This window comes from Ixodes scapularis, unplaced genomic scaffold (assembly GCF_016920785.2).
Source record: "Ixodes scapularis isolate PalLabHiFi unplaced genomic scaffold, ASM1692078v2 PGA_scaffold2__306_contigs__length_199485367, whole genome shotgun sequence".
Lineage (NCBI taxonomy): Eukaryota > Metazoa > Arthropoda > Arachnida > Ixodida > Ixodidae > Ixodes > Ixodes scapularis.
In genome coordinates this window covers 99,417,107-99,437,436 of record NW_024609857.1, presented here as the reverse complement: position 1 = coordinate 99,437,436, position 20,330 = coordinate 99,417,107, and positions in this window count along the sequence as shown.

Sequence of the window (20,330 nt, the reverse complement as noted above, 5' to 3'; positions counted from 1 at the left end):
GGACTTCATATGGCAACAAGATGGGAAGAGCGCAGTGTCAAAACAGCAATCACCAACCAAATTCGTTTCATCTATAACATGCTCCACCGAATCACCCGCCACACTCATGGCCTGAAAGAACATGAGCTCCGCAAGATTGTGGAAGCTACCGTTGATTCCCGTGTTTTCTATGTCCTCCCTTATTTAACCCTCACGAAAACCCAATACAGTGTTGTCTTCTGTAATATGGACACCTTCGTTCCCCCCAAATCGTCCATTATGTGAGTTGTCCACAATAACGAGACAATAATGCATGTATTTTTCAAGATGTCCCCGAAAATGGTATCCACATAGCGGGGTATCCATATTAAATTGGCCCATATTAACAACAAATGGCTGTAGATCAAACTGGAAGCCGCCCTACGAAAATGCCTCCGCACGGAACTCGGCGTGCCCACGTACGCCCCAAACTACCACGTTACGGCTACTGCTCTTCCCAACAGCCTGGAGGAGAAAATGGAAGCCCAGACCGTTGCGCAATACCACCGACTCACCACGTCCAAGCAAGGCCGCGCCATTCTGTCCACCGTCTGATACCCAACTGCCCACCTCTCTCCCTCAAGAACCGCCTAAGTGGGACACGATCTCTCGCATTGCAGTCAAGCCCGTCCCCCGACACATAAATCTGACCGTGGATTTCAGAAGATGCCAAAGCAGAGCCCTTTAATTTGCACACCACCGCACGATATCTATTACACAGACGCCGCCTGCACCGACGTCATCTCTACCACCGCCACAGTGGGCCCCAAAAGAGAGACTATCCGACACCATGCACATGCACTCTCCCCTACAGCGGCAGAGGCACAGTCCACAGCAGAAGTCATCCTCGTACAGCCCCACTCTACCGACTCCATTGCTATCCACTCATATAATGAAGGAGCCCTCAGAGATTTCTCAACTAACGACGTACCGGCAGGCACCAAACACGACCTGACATCCTACATGACTGCCCACTCGCATCTCCACGTCTTTCTTGAGTGAGTCCCCGGAAACCAAAGAATCGCAGGGAAAGAAAGGGCCCACGTACTTGCTTGCGCAAACAAGACTCCGAGCAACCTTGAATCCTAGCCCCCGGAATAGAGAACCCGAAAGAGGAACGCGCCACTCATCGCAAGGCTCAACGACGGTGCGTGAAGGACTTCCGCCTTTCTCGCCGCATCCTTCCCTTTTCCACCCCTAACCTCACACGCCGCCAAAATACATGCGTTCACCAGGCTCAGACATTCTCCATGCCGTGCGACCTCCTAACCCTTCACATTATGAACCACCCAGGAATCCCCAATGTCAGGTCTGTGGCGCCGATCCCGATGCCAGACACACCGAACAATCTCCCCACTTTCTCCTTCCACATCTCATCTCTCCCCACATGCCCTTCAGCTGGGAGAGCTGGACCACTCCCCCCTCGGACCTCCGCCCTGCCCTCTGGCCTTGCCTAGCGCAGCATATCTTCCATGTGCGGGACCCCTTGACTGCGCCAACGCTCAACCAAGCTCTGACCTGACTCACCAAGGCCCCCCGGAAGGCCCTACCCTCTCCACTTTACGGACATAGGTGGCTTGAATAAATGTTTTCTCTCTCTATCTCAGCCCAGCACGCGCACGTTCCTCGCTTTGGAAAGTGAGCAAATCACGCGCCATACGCACAAACACTGAAAATAAAACCGGCCAGGAGCCCTTTGCTTTGTTGAAACAACTATAGGAGTTATTCACCGGACGCCATATTTCATGCATGCTCAGAGCGAGCTCACGCTAATAGGTTTCCAAGACTGTCAATCTTGAAGGTGTGGAACGCACGTTGCAAAAGCATCGTGGAAGTATGGTGCCTGGAAGTCGTCTCCAACTGGCGTTGGAGACGGAACGAGCTTGAGTAAACTTAGAGCGGTAAACCAGCAGCCAAAAATGGCACCCCCGTAGCCGCCATCTTGCCTGTTTGCCACATTAGTGATCACGTGACGTTAAGAAGGCTGCGCCCAAGGGTGGGCCAGATTAGGTTGGCCAGATCATTGTCAGCAGATTGGCACTCTGGGTCTGCGTTCCAATCTTACTCGAATAGCTCCGAGTTACTTCGGCGGTTCAAGTCACGTGACAAGACAGATACAGCTATGCTGAACGCGTGTAGGTTTTCGAACGCAACGGGTACGAGACCTTCACCCAGGAGTGAGATAGAGGCTGCGCTCGATTTACTTGTACCTCCTGCACCGCTGCAGAAAAGTGTAGGGCGGTGTACTTCCGGTCATATCTCAATACACATACCGGAAGTAGACTGCCCTACACTTTTTAGCACCGGTGCAGGAAGTGCAAGTAAATCATGCGCAGCTTCTATCTCACTTCTGGGTGGAGGTCTCGCACCCGTTGCGTTCGAAAACCTACCTGCGTCCAGCATTGCTGTGTCTGTCTTGTCTCGTGACTTGACCCGCCGGAATAACTAGGATCCATTCGAGTAAGATTGGAACGAAGCCCCAGAATGCCCATATTCTGACCGCCATCTGGTCAATGTGATCTGGCGCACCTCTGGACGCAGCTATCCTAACGTCACGGAATCACTAATGTGGAAAACAACGTTACTGGAGCAAGCTCAGTTTCGCAGCTCCCTATTTTCGCCTGCAGAGGTGAGTGGCCCAGGTGGCGGTCACGAGAACTAGCGGCGCTACAGTCGGATGTTGCTTCCCAGTCTCGCGCGTTGTCTGCTACCAATGCGTTGAGAGCTCCCTTTTCTTTTTCTTTTCTTCCTTTTTTTTTTTTTTACTTCCATGTGTATAATAGCGAAAAAAATACGATGAATATTAAGTGTAATACACCACAGAGATCAGAGTCAGCGCATTGTGAGTATTCTTTCTTTGGGTGTTTGAAATTTATTTTTATGTGCGTCCGTTTCCTTGCGCTGTGAAGTGTTAGTATGAATCAACAACTCGCCCATGCTCAAGTATTGCTATTCAAACATGGCAGGCTAGACAATCCGGAAGCAAGACTCGACTGCAGCGGTGCTAGTTCTCGTGTCCGCCACTGAGCCACGTCGCAGGCGGAGCTGTGAAACTGAGCTTGCTCCAGTAACGTTGGTGGCAAACAGGCAAGATGGCGGCAACCGGGGGGGGGGGGGGGGGGGGAAGGGGGGTGCCATTTTTGATACAGGCGGTGGGTTCCGGTTTACCGCTCTAAGGTAAGACTCAAGCTCGTTGTGGAGACGACGCCAGTTGGAGAGTGATCCCTCGATTTCTGCCTGACGACGTCATAGAAGTGTCAAATTGTCGCCTGTCGCTATCCTGCCGGTGTCCCAGCAGCTGTGGCGGATGTGGCAGACGCCTGTTCTGCTGCAGGTCGCTCTCCCCTGTAAGAGTTCACGGAAGCTGCAGCAGCCGGAAGTTGGGACGCCTGGGACGCCGTGACGACAGCGACACTCGCGTTTGCTCGTACTTTTTGCCAGCATTTCTACGACCAACCGCCAAGATCGCGACAGGCAACAACATGACACTCCGGTTTCTGTGACGTCATTTGTTGCCACTTCGGGACCACTTTTGATGTATGGGCGGGATAGGACGCTGAACAAACCATTCGGAGACTGCTCTAGGCACCATAGTGGAAGCTCACCGTCATCACGCGCTGAGCAACTATATACCCAGATATGGCCACCAGTGAATACCTCCTATACAATCACAAAGAATAAATTATGTTCTTCTGGTAATTAGAAAGTAAGAACTGTACTAATTTCTGGTGATATGGCCAGGAGGGAAAACTTGCATGTTTTTTTGTTTTTTGTTTCTACAGAACTTGTTTACTTAGCACAAGGCCTCTGGACTGAAATGGTATAGTCATCTGCGTAGAGTGAGTCTCGGTTGGTGGATTCGATACGACTGCTGCGTCATTCTTCGGCCCAGAACTCTGGTTCAATAGGTGCTCCGCTGAAGGAATGCGAGCCCCAGCCGAACGCCGACGCGGTGTTCGACTACGTCAACCAAACACCGCGTTAGAAAAAAAAAATATTTATGTGGATGTTGATCCCTTGAATGTAGCGCTCAACTTAGCCACTAGGGGTCTCAACGGTTCAATGGACGAACGACATTTGAAGATCCCCTTAATTTTCAAACCACGCAGGCGACAGAGGTGAAGCCCAGGGCGAGAGTCTTCTGGGGCAAACATTTATTTTGGGTCAACAACCTTACTACTGGTGTAGAATTTTGTATGCGAATATTTTGATATCCGGATATTTATATTGCCAACGCCAAATAACCGATTAACGTAAACAGTTATTCGAATATCCGGTTTTACTGTTTGCAAATTCGACTAATTTCCTAATCCATATAACCGGATAACCAGTTATCTACACGTAACCAGTCTTCAGACTGCTTACGCGTAGGGATTCTTTCGCATTCGTACACGCAGCGCATTCCTACAAGCAGCGTGCCACGTCTTCCTTTTTCACACGGCGCTCCGGCGGTGAAATCACACCCCCCTATTGCGCAGGCGCGGCGAACCCCGCCGGCTTCACGACGGCTTCCGTGACGAAGCATCCGCGTTGCTGTGCTTTCCTTTGTGTTTTATTTCCGAGGCGCGTCCGCTTTGACCTTGAGCGCCCCCGCAGGCTTCCGTGACGAGGCATCTGCGTTGCTGTGCTTTTGTTTGTGTTTTGTTTCTGAGGTACGAGCTTGGTGACGTATTGGTGTGACCATCTATCGGGCACAACGCCTCCGCTTTTTTGCGTAATAAAACAAGAAAAGCGTTCGCCTTAAAAAAAAAAAAATTGCAGGGAGAAACGGAAGCACTCTGCACATTCTCTACGCTATTCTCAACGTGGCGGCTTATCGCGGGAGCCGTGGTCTAGACGGCTCACCAACCTTACTGAATCGGCTAAGTTGGCAAGCTTCGAGAAAAAAAATGCGGTGGCTTAGCTCGGCTATATCAGGATATACGTAGCGTGAGCTTATGTGCACAAAATGAGAGGCGCTATCAAGCGGCTACCCATTGGTGACGCTAAAGAGTGGAATCTTTTGCCTAACGAGAAGGTTCTTGCACGTTGTACAAACCCGCGCCACGGTTTCACCCCACTCAGGCAGCGCCGCTAAACTCAGCGTTTCACGCATGGCACTACTTATCGGCGTCAAGTCTTTCATGTGCCACTGTCTTTCACACACCTCGCACACATATTCAAATGGATTGTTTACGAAGAATGCCTCGAAGGTCCGAGTCGCACTGGCGCTTTCGCTAAGTTTCACCGTATAGTCAGTCAATCGGCGATCCTTGACGTCATGGACGGCGTCTTGTTGCTGCTGCTGAGATGGTCGGGCACGTTGCTCAGCCTCCTGGCGACGCCGCTTAGCTAGACGTCTCCGATGTCTCCGCAGCACGTTTAGCCTTTTTCTGTTCGGTCTTCCTACGCTCAACCGCTAATTGCCGGGCAACTACTTCGGGATCAGAGTTCAGTTTCGCCGCTCTTCTGCGCCGCTGAGGAGCAATTTCGCTCTCCTTCTCCATGACTATAGGTCTGTTTCTCTCGGCCAGGGAGAGCTGTAGCGTTCACGAGACGCGACCACAAAAGAAGCGCTTCCGATAGCGTCCGCGAGACGTGACCATTTAATGGTAACGTGAAGCGGCGTCCTAGCGTTCCATCATGTACGCTCCACGGGCGTAAACTAGCGTCTGTATAGCTTCCCTCGGCGTCTGCTCGAGTCTGTCGCGGCTATGACGTCACTCCTCTGGAATGCGAAGACCGGCGAGGCGCGCGCGGTGGCTGCGGAGCCCGCGGCGGCGGCGGCTCCGGCGCGCCAGCTGTGCGCCGTGTGACGTCACTGCTCCTCGCGCTTGCGCAGACCGGCGAGGCGCGCGCGATTTCGGCGGAGCCCGCGGCGGCGACGTCTCCGGCGCGCCAGCTGCGCGCCGTGTGACGTCACTGCTCCCCGCGCTTGCGCAGCACAGAGCACGGCTTATTATGCGAGCCACGCGAAACTGCTCAACCTCGGCCAGTGTAGCTCACGCTACAAAAAGTGATGCACTGCCATTCACTGCCGGGTAGCGGCGCTCGTGTCGCAGCCCGCCCGACCCGCCCGGTCTGACTTACCCTAGGATACGCCATGAAACATTGTTTTTTGTGTGGGTTCGCGGAGTGTATTGCCAACGACTGTTGCCAGTGTGATAATGGGCAGATTGAGACAACATTATTTGGAACTTTTGAGGTAAATTCACGCCCGCCGGGCCCTTGTAACTTTAACAGTTTCCGAGATTCGGCACCAAAGCAAGCAACTCGAAAAAATGGCTGCATTTATCGTGGGTTCCTGCTCATGGACCGTCGTGTTTCGATCGTTTTGGTCGTTTGCGAACTGAAATATCGTGAAATTATTTCTTCTGGTGTTCAGTGTTTCTGTAAAAGGTTCAAGCATAAACTGCTGCAAGCGTTCTAATATCACATAATGCCAAATTGAAGACGTCTTTGTCATTTGAAGAAAGCCGGCTGCTTTTGTATTTGTATTCGGCTACGTCGAGGCCTACTACTAAAACCTTTAAGATGGTGAAAACGGCCGAGTTATTCCTCTTGTGTGTTCTTTACTTGTGTGACAACCTCGGTTTCCTTGCGTGTGCGTGCCGTTTCGGAGACGTGTGACTAAGGGTTAAGAATTTCAAGACATCACTTCCGATCAGCTGATCAGCGCGGATTCGTGTGTGGATCCTTTGGAAATTTACGCTTGAACGTGCGGTAGATATTATAGCCGTTATTTTTACAGTAACACCTACAGCTCCGCGGTAACAGGGTAAGAATTGTGAGACACTCTTGTTGTCTATGTGAAACAAGTTCATTTGTGTAAGCATGCATGCTTCAGTGCCTGATACAGCAACATGCTTGGAGATGTATTTATGCATGAGCGCGTTAATATAAATACGCTTTGTGTTCATTGCTCTTTTCTTAACGGTGCAGTTGTGGTTAAAATAAATTCATGATAACAATTTCTTTTATTGACGTCATGACGCTTCTGGGATATATTTAAAGTCAAATTAAAGACATTTTTAGCTTCCTCACTCAGCCCCTGAGAATGGGATATAGGAAGGATGGGGTGCAAAGACCACTGTGAAAACTTAAATGCCCTACTACACTGCTAACGCGATTGCACTTCTACACGAGATACACCGATCAAAAGTTACAGATGACGGAGAAGGTGGCAGTTGCAAACAAGAAAGCCCGGCTGCTGTGATCGCCACCTAGTTAATTTCAGCCTTGAAATTTTGCATTCAAATCGCAATTTTTTCGTGAAAAAAGAACTTCGTACAGTATGGTATCTAAAATGTTAGCCTAGCCAAAATATTTCTTTTGCCAACAAATAAAAAGTAGAAAACGTATTTCGTTAGTTTGCCTGTGACAAATATATGGGAGTGTTTATCGAGAACTGGATACGACCCTGACAGGGCATGCGAGCTCCTATTGTGAGTGCTAATCATAGACGAATGGGAGAGAAACCAACTATGACATGAATCCCATCTACACCCGCCGGCAATATGAAGGTGAACACCTTACCTGGTTTCTTGCCTGTTTCACGGCTCCCTAAAGCTATATTAACTTTCAACGTCTCAATGGTACGTGGCTTGGTGGTCTAAGCTTTGCGTTCTAGCCCTCTTCTGGTCTTCTGGAACAGAGCTTGTTCCGAAACTTGCAGGAGCGTCAAAAACAAGAGGGCTGTTCACCTTGATATCGCTTACGGGTGTACTTCAATATCACACGAGCAGAAAATCGCACTCGAAAGCTCTACCAAAAGCTAGACACCCACGTTCCCATCCTTTGCATCATAGCATCTAGAGATCGAAAAAATCGTAACTGTGCATATTTGCAATCATGTGGCTGCAGCAGAATCTACACCCTGCAGAGTCTATTTCTTAAAAAGAACATCGCACGAACCACCAACGTGCCGCCGACCGCCTGATTTCGCAATGAAAAGCCAGCATCGTGAGCTTGCCCAGAGCTTGAACGGCCTTGCGGACCGGGCGGGCTGCGACCACAGCGCCACCACGCTCGCGCGAACGGAGGGGGCCGGCTTTCCGAGCCGCGCCTAATCTGGAGCTTGTCAACTGAGCCGACCTGCGGTAACGTTGAGCTGAACGAAGCCGACTAAGCGATGGCGGCGGACGACGGCCGTGCGATTTCTACTTCAGAACTGTCGTTCGCTGTACTGACGATTCTGCCTAGCTTCGAGAGAGAAATTATTTGCCGATCAAAACAGTTAGGAATTACTCCGTACGACACGGCTGATTACCAAGCTGATTCGCACAAAGACGTCGCCGGGTCGTGGCCCCTTCTCTTGGCTGAAGACAGCGCTCGCCTCACAAACACGAAAAGGTAAGAGCTCGAAAAATGCGCAAACATCAAGCACAAAGTGATTGACCTTCGACTTGTTCGTGCGACTTGCGACGTGAGCGTTTTTCGGCTGCTTCTTACAACCAACAAAACGAAGGGGGGAAAAAAAGAAACGCGGTGCTCGGGTGTAGCCACGTGACTTCAAGTTCTCCTCTTCCACGTCCTTTCGTCCTCCCAAGTCTATTTTTAACCAATCAAAGTATTGACGGAGTAGTATTCTGCCACCATATTAAATCGCGTGGCAATTTTTTTTTTTCTGGAAAGGGTGTGTGTGTTAAGGTTCGTTTAACAAATTACTCCCTCTGCTCCCCCCCCCCTCCTTCCCACCTTCCCCCAAATCGAAAACTTTGTCTATCCATCCATTCATTCCTGCATTTATCCGTCCATCATCCATTCGTTCGTGGTTGTCGTTCGTCCATCAATCTGTGCATTCCCCGCTAAATATAGGGGAAAATCGACATCACGCGAACTAAACAGCAATCCAGTTCCCCCGTTATAATTGACGTCACCGCACTGAAGGTCAAGTGTCCTATCTACCAATTCCATTTCCCCGCTTGATTTGGCGGCGAAATTGATGTCACATGACCTGACGTCCTGTGAGGAATACACCTATTCATTTTTCCCGGTAAATATGGCGGTTATATCGATGTCACGCGACCCATACGCCTATTTTGTTTCCCCGCTAAATTTAAAAGAAAAACTGCTAATATAAATTTTTCTTCGATCGTTGAAACGACTGCTTAATGTCTTCTAAATAAATGTAAAAAATCTCACCTTATATACTGCATTTCGTGCATTATAGAACTTTGGAGTTAAAGGTCGCTGACATTTTTGTATGTAGTAGACTAATGCATAAGGCTATAAATGCCTGTGTAGTAAAGGCCATCAATGAACATATTAGTGCTAGCGTCTTGGCGGTCAGAATACACATTCAGTTAGGAGCCATCTGGTTCAGCAAGTCCCCCCCCCCCCCCCCCCCACACACACACACACTTTTCTTTCTTTTACCCCTACTTTTAAGGAATAAATATCTACAGAACGCGGTTACTGCCACTTCCCAGATACACAGAAAGCATGGTCAGTAAAAACAAACATTTGAAATCGGAATTAAGAACCGAGTCTCTTTTGGAGCACGCCATGCAGTGCCAATAGGAATTAAACTCACGTCTGAGTCAACAAGAGTCATATCGAAGAATGTATTGTATAACGTATTCACAAAACGCTAATTAAAAAAAAAATCAGGTAAGTGATGTTATGTCTAGAAAAAACTAAATTTGTTTATTTTACTACGGCACTGTATTATATCTTGTGTGATCCCCAGACATTACCAACGCATAATTAGCTACAGTACATCTCCACCATACAAATATTACTTAGAATAAAAAGACTTAATCCCGGGCGTGAAAATGCCAAATTTTGAATCGCGTCTATCGTTTTCTATAGTTATCTCCTTTGTTTCGTGTTCTTCCAATTAGCATTGTGAACCACACTTTGAATTGGTTCCCCTCTTTTAATTAAATATCTAGAGAAATATGGGGTGGCGGGGGAATAACACGAGAACCGCATTTAACGACAAGCGAATGTAGGGCTCCGCGATGAGCACCGCTTATTTAGTTCGTTACTGAGAGACAATATTCGTAACGTCGAAACTTTGAATATTACTATTATTGTTTCTAATAAACGTATGAGTAACAGACATAAATAATATATATGTCTTGCTTGCTTTTTAGAAACCCAAAGCACTTTTTTGAATGTTATAATATAGACGCTTGAAATTATCTAGTTGTATATTGCAAGAAACACAACGAATAGACGATATGCGAATTTGTTCGAACGACTGCCAACACTGTGTGAGCTGTCTTCTTTGTTAGGTCGAGATTCCTCTGCTGTTTGAAAATTTTGTAGCGTTGTCGGTAACAATCGAGGCCTACTGCTCACCGTCATCGAGCCTCACTCATATCTGTGAGCTATATATGTTAGTATTGTTTTACTTTTCATGCGCGTGTACGTGGTCGTCGCCCCGACGGTCGCCGGTTTTTCACCTGGCGGACGTACACTTCAGCTCGAAATTTGGCTTTGAGTGCCGGCAAAGGCGTGGGCGCGGGTGCCTGGTTTTCGAAAGTGCTTTCTCTGCGCGAGTGCTTGTGCGAGCGAATGATTCTTCAGAACTATACGCTTTCGCGCCCTCCAACACCGAAGCCAACTGCTGAGACGGAGCATGTTCTTCGGTGCCCCACGAGATGGCGCTCTGCATTTTGCATACGGCATATTGCAATTGATAGGAGCTTAATAGTAAACTAAAAAGTTAATGCGAGCTTTTGATCTAATATTTACGTACGAATTGAAAAAAAAAAATTAAAGCGACGCCTCAGAACATTGACGTCCCAGCAGCCCCGTTCGGAATATTTTGTTTTGCGAAGCTTTGTCTATACATTACGCATATGCAGTAAATTTGGTTGTCGTCTATGCAATGACTGAATTTGTTGCACCCAGACAAAACAACTATACCCACTTGAACTTCTGTAATACTCCATTCGCACGAGCGTAAATGCACCTTTAGCTAAGGGAAGTTTACTGTCGGTGGCCAATCCGTTTGCGATCCTCCGCGCGTGGCATGTGCTCGCGACCCAAGAGCGCGGGCTGATTCGCCGATTCGAAAGGGATTTATGTTCAAGGTATCTTTATTCCGGCCGTGTGAATTGAGTATAACACGCTTGAATTTATACGCTAGCTATACGGCCACACTGAAAAAGTTCAGGAAACCGAAACACGTTTAACGGTTTTCCGTTAAAACGGGGGTTACCCACAAAACAAGTTTCAGCGACCGTGTTTGTAATTGCCCAGGTTTCTGCGCTGAATACTCGATTAAATTTTTCACTTTTAATAACCGGGACTTGCCAAAAAAAATATTACCCCTTGAGACAATTTATGTTGTTGTTGTTGCATTACTGAAATTTATGAGCTGTTTAGTAAACATTATGCTTTGTTAGTTACTCCAAAATATGTTATGCGTACCTCTTGACTCAGTTGTGACAAAATACCAATAAACGGGATAATTGCTGCGGTTCAAACGTTTTCTACGATAAGCTCAGAGCCTTCCGATTGAGCCAGATGGCTTTTTTTTTTTAAACACCCTGTTATATTTTAGCAACCGCCTACGTCATTGCATAAACTAACTTTAGCTAAATATTAAGTTCTTTCTTAACTAGAAAACCACGAGATCTTATCGTAAATAATAAATATCACCGAACACCATATACGTTTTTATCAGCTACTTTCTCCGCTGCAGGAACGTTCTACTGATAGCTTAATATAGAGTGAATACCTCGATAATAAGCATTATTGTGATATCTATTTTTGTTACAATGCTTTCGATTATTAGCTATTTTATTATTTTTCAGAAATTCTAAGTTGCTGTTGAAAGGAATATACACAGACAAAGCGCAGGTGAAAGATTGAAATAGAAAATATTGTGTACAGCATCTGTTTTTCATTTTTTTTTTTAACATGAAGGTCAGTTCACACAGGGACGTTTGCTTATAATTTCTTACGTTACGTGAGGAGTCACCGGGATATTCCTGTTTCCTGTCGCGTGCATTGCTGCTCCTTGAACAGGTCGCCACGCTTCATTCGAAGCACGGATGCCCCCCGTGACTGGCGCCGTAAGCGGCCGTAGGCGTTCGTAACGTAATGTAGAAAAATGCCCCTGCGTGAATTGATCTTAACTCGGTGTTTACCGGACACGAGGCCTCTGGCCTAGACCCTGTTAGTTTGTTAACTTTACCTCAAAGTCCTCAATGAGGTAAATACCCATCCCGTAGTCCGCTCTTCGCGCCGCTACGGCCGGGTCTGTCCATTGACAGCCTTTTTTGGGCACCGGTGGACGAGAGACAACAACAACACAGTGAGTCCGTTTTCCACGTGTTTATTGACTCAAAGGCCAACATGCTTCACTCTTAGACATGAAAAGCTGGGGCACTGACTCAATGGCCAGTATCAATTGGTCGTTTTCCCGCGCTGCCGCAATAGACAGATTCACGGGACGTCGGAGGCCCACAAAGAAAAACCGAGCTCCGTAGAGCAAGGGCCTCCGCCGTCGAGAACCCCCCTACGGGCCGGCTCATCTAGCGTCGGAGATATGGACGCGCGCGGGGAGGCCCCTAGTACTGCAGTCGCGTCCACTATCACTTTCAAGGGTGCGCAGGTGGCACATTCACCCTACGTGGACGAGGGAGAGCCATCCCTTTCGGGGAATACAACCTCGGTTCCTCGTATCCGGGCAGCCGCCACCATTGGTGACGACGACTACCGCGCCCCGCTTGAAGCTAGACCTAGATAGGGATATAGGGAACCCCATGGTTCCTACAATGTTTTACGTCATCATCTTAGATCGACCTTGAAGCACAGATTCAGCATGAGTCCCGCGTCAGCACTCGGCTAAGATTCATGTTCACTTGGTGTTTCCTTGATTGAACACGAGCCCCAGGAAAACGCTGCGTCAGAAACATACACAGAGATCATACCGCTGTTCTCCCCATGGGCTTAGTTCTCAACTTAGCCGCTCATACGGCGCAAAAGTTAAACCTTATCCCTAGTGCGAAAAAAAATTATATGCGCCAGTACGAAAAATATTAAACACCATATGCACCAAAAAAATACGTACTGCATTTACTCGACTAATAGACGCACTATTTATAAACAAGGCCCCCTGCGTCTACATCACTAAAGAGCACATAACCAGTCAATCAACGCGTTCTGCGCACTACTTATAAACAAGGCCCCTGCGTCTACATCACCAAAGAGCACATAACCAGTAAATCAACGCGTTCTGCATTAACAAAGATAAGAAAAAAACGTTGTGAGCTAGAATACCATTCTTCAGAAAAATGCGATCTTCGCAGATAGCATTTTCGCGTCAAGACTTTATTTTTGTCCCGTAAATCGCTGCCATTTTTCTGCCAATAGCGGTGATTGGTTATCCCGGTGCTCCCCGGGAAAGCGGACCTGCAGGCTTTGCTCATAACCCGCAGACTCAAGCAGATATGGTAATTACGGTAGATATATATATTTTTCTCAAAGAAGAACGCACAGCAAGATTTGACTTTGGGTCATGATTGTCTACTTTACTTTCACTGTCAGCTGGCAGATAAATTGCATTGTGTTCTACCATATGTCTTTACTAGGGTTCCTTTCAGCGATATTCAAATTAAATAGATGCAACGCCGAGCACCGACAATATTATGCTTTATTTTTGTATATAAGACGTGGAACAGGTATGGAAGATTATCATGAACCACTTGAAATTTTCGTGACCCCAAATAAAACTACTTAATATCTAGATTTAATTTATACATATATATAGGTCTTTCGTGTGGTATTATGGCATTGGGTCGTATGAGTTCATCTCCTTTATTTCTGTTTGGCTCACATAATAAATTTCACTCGATTCCTAGAGCGACTTTCTAGTGGACACGTTTTACAGCTGACTTGAAGCGCAACGAGAAACAGTGTTTCACGGTATTTTTTCGTAGCAGGTTCAACCAAAAATCTCAGCTCCCAATCAGTTGGTGCTGCGCGGCCCACGCGCTGTATATCAGCAACTCGAGTGTCTCAGCTCGCGTTTGGGTCCCGCAAGATACGGTCCTTGGTCGAATTGGGCGACAGATAAGCCGAGGGTCCTGCGCTAATTCCCGGACGGCACGAGGTTCAGCAGACACTAAACCTCGAGCGCGCGGTGGGGATCCGGTGATGCGCGCGCGCTCGAGTACGAGGATTACGAGGATTATCCCCGAAGGCAAGGCCGGCGCCTAATGAGGACCCGAGCGGCGAGCAGCAAAAAATGTTTCTTCGTTCACTGCGCAAACATGGCGCCAGACCGATAGACCTCGGTGATGTTGTAAAGTATATATATATATATAGAAAGAGAGAGAGAAAGAAACATAATCGACAGAGTGGTAGGAATTTTATATTTATTTTTGGGTTTCTGCTGTGGTCCTACAGAGATCTCTGAATAGCATGATCCAAGGTATTGGGCCTCGAGAATTGCACATGCAAATCAGAATTGCGCATGCACTCCCATTAGCCAAAAAGGATTTCCAGGAAAGAGAAAAGAAAGACAGGAAAATTAAAAGTCTTTTAAGAAACAACATTTGATGAGAACGCTAAGGGCCTCTTGGCGATGTGCGAACAACCAAGGCTGTCACATGATATGGCAAAGACTGCTTTTAACAGCCCGAACACTGCAGCGATACCTTTACATTTTAAACACGTGCTTTTGTTGGTGGTTGGCGGTGCCCCGGCGTATGAGACACAGCCAGCATCCAAATGTACTTTCAATATAAGCAAAATGTTTTTTCGCTTTTTTTGCCTGGATGGGGCGGGTGCATAATAAGAAACCAAGCATGGTAATAGTTCTGCTGAGACTTCAGTACAGAACTCAGCGTAAGCTTATGATAACGGCATATTCATAAGTGATTCCAATAACAAAATAACCACATGCACAACTTAGTCTTAAAAAAAAAATAGCAGCCGCGATATCATGGGAAAGGGTGATGTCATTGCTCACCCGACACACAACACTCGAGCTCAGACTCAATAACACAAAAGGTTCAATACAAAGTATGATGTGGGGTTCACGTGCCCTAGGTTCGTCCAACACAAAGTTCGAGGCGAAAGTTCGCGGAGCGGGCTGATTGGACGTCAGTGACGAAAGCGCGAAGCCATCGTCGCGTCCTCGTCCAGTCGGCGCGTTCCGTGAACTCCAGCCCCAACTTTGAGTTTGACAAGTCCAGGATGGCGGAGGTTAGCCGAACCTCCGCCATCCAATGTTTTAAATGCACCTTTTCCTGGGGATGCTTTTTGTTCTTTCTAAAACCTATCGAGTAAAACAAAGTCGTCAGCATCATCATGATTAAAGCACGATGGGTAAGTCTTCATAATGCGCAAAAAAGTCTAAAATCCTTCGAAATTTTAATATAAGCAAAGCATTACAAACAAACCACAACAAAACGAAACGCTCTACACTTTAAAAAGAAAAGGGTGCCGTCTTACACGATTTAGTCCCATGAAATGCACCCGAAATTTTCACTTCGACCTACAGCGCACTGTGGTCGAACAGACGGCCCCAACTTTTACGGGGGGGGCTTGATAACGGTGCGACATAACTGATTAGACAGCTAAAGTGTCGTATCGAAGATTACAAGAAGAAAAAACCGAGATTTTGCAATAGGGGACAAGTAAACTTTGTGGGAACTACGAGTTCCCCGCATCCCTATCTAGGCCTAGCTCAGGCAGGCCGTGGGACGTCGCCACGTGGGGGCGCGTCCCGGATGCGAGGGCGAAGCCGTATTCCCTGGTGGGCGGCTTTCCCTCGTCCTTCTCGGGTGATTTGCCTAAGGCACACCCCTCGGGATCATGATTTGGACGCGTCCGCCCCTCCGGGGAGCCACCTACATCCGACCCACCCCGGGCGCGTCCATTCCCGCAGGCTATATAAGACGGCCCTAATCCAACGGGCGGGACTCTCGCTCGGGGAGGCTCTGCTCGACGGAGCCTTCATATCTTTATCTGATCCTCCCCCTCCGTGATACTGTCAATAGCGGCAGCGCGGACTCTGACTGGTGATCCTGTCAAAAGAGACAGCGCCGTCATATCCAACATTGTTGGCCTTCGGGTAAGCGTGTGGCATCTAAGTCAAATAAACACGTCTTTATCCGGACCCAAGGAACCTTCTGTGTTTCTAAGTGGAACCCCCCATAAAAGGGGAAAACCCACAACTCCGATTATTTTTTTTTAGTAGTGAGTAACACGTACATGAGCTATTTTATTGAGTTGTACCACTCGTTTGTACCACTCGCTCGTGAAAGTTGGTTCCGTCGGTTCGATTTCAGTGCGCTATACGTTGAACTGAAGTTTTGGTGTGTTTTTCTTTAGCCGAGGTCCTACTGCTTATACATCATACAAAATACAGTCTATAAACATATTGGAACCCGAGTCACCGCGGGGTTCGTGCTTCAAATGCCAGATAACAATGAGTTGAAGGTGAAACTTGGCACGCCGCATTCGAACCAAGGATATTGCAGTGACTCGTGTTTGCAGACTATAATGTATGAGTAATGTGAACCCGGCTTTAGAAGACAGATAAAGTAATAGTCAGGTAATAAAAAAAGCCGAGGCCTTCCCTCTGCTTACGTTTAGTACACTTATCGTTTCTCGCCATATTTTATGCTGATCAAGACGATAAAAATAGATATCATCTGGTAGACCAGACCGATCTGGAAAATGGCAGCTCAAAACGCGTAATCGATGACAGTAGGGACACAGTGATACGGATTTGTCAGTAAAAAAATCGGGGAAAAAAGAAATTAACCTTTCTTCCAGCATGTATTGGTTACAGTTGTTAGCGTCCCGAAGTCTCACGCTAATGACTCTAGCATACGTACCAAACGTTTTGCTTAGAGGCCAGAAACAGTTGACATTCTGGGCCCGTTTGCTCGAAGCGCTACCCGCGACTAAAGTTAGCCACTGTACGTAGGAGAGGGATTTTGAAGTCACGTGACTGGCTCGGTAGGGAAGCGGGGAAACATGGCGGTGCCCTGGTAAGTGAGCGCCGCTCGCTTTGGAACTAATATGTCGTTGTAGCTGCAATATTGGGCACGTAAGTCAGCAACGAATGGTGCAGGAGGCTTTCGCTTTTCTTTACCTCACTTAAGGTGCAACCCCACCCTTGGTTAGTTTGATTCTGAACCAATAGATGGCGGTGGGATCGCCTTCCAGGCCTGTACATCAATGCGAGAAATCGTGCGTGGTGGCGCTTCGATACAGTGGGCTATTTTTCTATGTCCTGAATTTGACATCCCTGGGGGGCTATGTTGCGCTTTTTGGACTCCCAGGAGACTAGGGAGAGGGAAGTGACGTCAACGACACAGCGAACGCAGATTGGGTGTTGATTTCGTTTTCTTCTGTCAACATCCAATCTGCTTTTGCTCTAGTCGTTGACGTCACTTCCCTCTTCCAAGTCTCCTGGGAGTCCAAAAAGCGCAACATAGCACCCCTGGACCCTGGCTTGTTCTTCTCTGCACGAGCTTTTTTTGGAACGCGCACTGCTGCGCCAGTTCTCGTGCAAGGGGGCCAGTTGCCTACACTCCGAGCTCACGTCTCCAGCAAATGTGGGCAGAACAAAATGCGAAAATTGTCCTGAGCCAAATGGCGAGACACATGCATAACAAAGCCACCAACGTGTTGAAAAATATAAAATTGCTCGTGCGCCATTATCGGAGATTTCAGAGGCCAATTACACATATTTCAATGTGATCAGATTTATATTGTCACGAATGAAGGCGACGAGAGGACGAACAGTGAACTGAAAAATAAAAATAAAATAAACAAAAAAAGTATAGAAAGAGCTTCGAGGCAGCAGAAACCAGGCGGCGATTCGGCAGCGTAATAGAGAGCGAGAGCGAGACTGACTCGACAATGTCGCGGGCACCTGCTTATCTACAGTGCGTCACTATCTAGAAAGTTCGGCAAAGAAGGTTCGAGTGTCACATGCTCGGGGCGAGGATGAACTGGCACTTTCAAGAACAAGAAAGCAGGACGAAAGTTCAGTCTGGTGCAGGAATAAACGCCAATCTTCTAGAAGTCCGTGACCGATCGTTGCTTTCCCGGCTCTGCGGGCGACAATAAGACGGGCCGGCCCTATTGTCGTGCATGTGTTTGGCTCTTTGTGGGTTTCCAGGAAAACGTGATGACATGATAGACATGGGTTTCCAAAATTCTAGCTTGAGGAATTAACTACCTAAAATATGAAAACAAATGAACTATCGGTCAGGTGTCTCACTTAGGTAGCTGGGTGTTTAGTTTGACCAAAACCACGAGGCTGGAAAACACTAAAAATGACACTCAGGTTTAGATGTTGAGTTTGGTAAACCCAAAGTAGGACTGGTGCGGGAGTCATAATAAAAAAAATCCGAGGTTAATAATTCATTCATAGCAATAAATTATAAGAATTAATTTTAATAGGAATCCAGTGATAAATGCAAGACTGGCTAGGCTAAGATTCTGGGTCTGTGGATAGCGTTTGCACAGAGTTTAAGCAATGTACAGTGAGTCACAAAAAATTTCAGGATTGTTTTCACCACAAGAATAAATTAGGCATCGCCAGATGCTCATTCTCCCCCCAGAGGTAGCGCTAGAGGCCACAACCAGATGTTAAAGTTTGAGCACGATCCGATACCTTATTAAAAAGAAATGAGTGATTTTCTGAAAAGTTCAATGGGAAAATGGCGGCCGACGTAGTTTTCGAATACATGAGACCCTATGGCACCAGAAACCGAAAACGGGCAAAAACGGGCTCCATTTTCCCATTGAAATTTTTCAGAAAATCACTTATAACTTTTGAGTAAGGTGTCCGTTCGGAATAAAACTTTGGCATCTGGTTGTGACCTAGCACTACCTTTGGACGGAGAATGAGCGTTAGGCAATGCGTAGCTTATTTTGCAGTAAAAAAAACTGTAAATGTTTTTTGTGACATCCTGCACCAGTCTTAATTTGGTGATTTATGCGGGCAAGTAGTGATGTGCATAAATGAAAAAGATTCAAACGGGTAGAGTTTGACGTTGCATAAAATGCAGTGTAAGCACGCACATGATACGCTGATTAAGACTGAAACAGCGCTACATTTTACACTAGCGTTGAGCGTATCGAAAGTTAAGCGTGCATCAAAAGCTAAAGCTTCAACGCATATACTGCTCAGGCACTAATGTTTGAATGTTCATAGTACCTTATTACCCTAAGATTTGGTGTAAATTGTCTCCTGTTTGCTTACAACAGAAAGAAGGAATTATTCTAACTCTGGGTTGATAGAAAAACTCCACCCGCTGATAGCTACCAATCATCTCGGCGCGAATTTATGAGTATTCACTGCATGCTAACGGTCGTGTGCTTAGAACGAGTTTTTCCGACGTGATTTCATACAATCGCAATTGTTCTTGACAAACAACAATGTTTACTCAGGCCAGCGGTCACCATGTGAAGCTTATAGAATATTTTGTATTGGTTGTGGCACGCGTGTCTATATGCATAGGTTTTTCTTAGAGTCCGCGAAATAGAATGCTTCTGGGTTACCTTGGTACCTAAGGCATGTATCACACAAAAAAGCACGGAATGAATCGCAGTGGGAAACAAAAACAATAACGATAAACAAGCGTCCGCGTAATCACGCGAGAACTGAGGGCATTACACATATGCAGAACGCAGCTTTGTTTCACTAAATACATTACTAGTAGAGTATTTGATTTTATCGTGCGAGCGAAGCGGAACATACAAGTGCGAGCATACTACCCTGAACTACACTTCCAGTGAACAAGCGCACCATCCAATGCATCGAGCTTGCTTTTATAGCCTTTGGTGCGCTCAAACCTCTGAAAACACAATTATAATCAATTCTATTATTTCAATTATTTTTATTAAGTGCGCGTATGTATGTTTTTTTTTCTTTTGCGTTCACGTGCCATTTTCTTAGTTATATAATATTTTCCAGAAGTCCGACCACTACAGTCTGTTTCATAAGTAAGAACCGCATAATCAAAGATATAGAAAAGAAAAGAACGCGAACACGCGAACACACATTAAAGTGCAATGTAACGGAGCATTCAGAATTAGTTGTTAGTTTTTTAGAGAGCAGGAGTTTCGTAGGGCGACATTGTTACCCGTTGAAGATTATAAAAAGTGCTGTACAACTGTTAGCTCGGTGTCTTATACGTGCATTACGCAGTATATGTGGTACACGATCGCACGACGGTAGGATGCAGATGGGCGACTGAACCAGGGTCCCTGCTAAAGCCCCCTGATAAAAGCGTTTTTTTACAAATACCGCCAACCATTGTTGTGGAAATGCGCAGGACACGTGCCACGAGTGGGTGCTCCACCTCCAATCTCTTTCAGGGGCCGGTCATTTTAGTGCT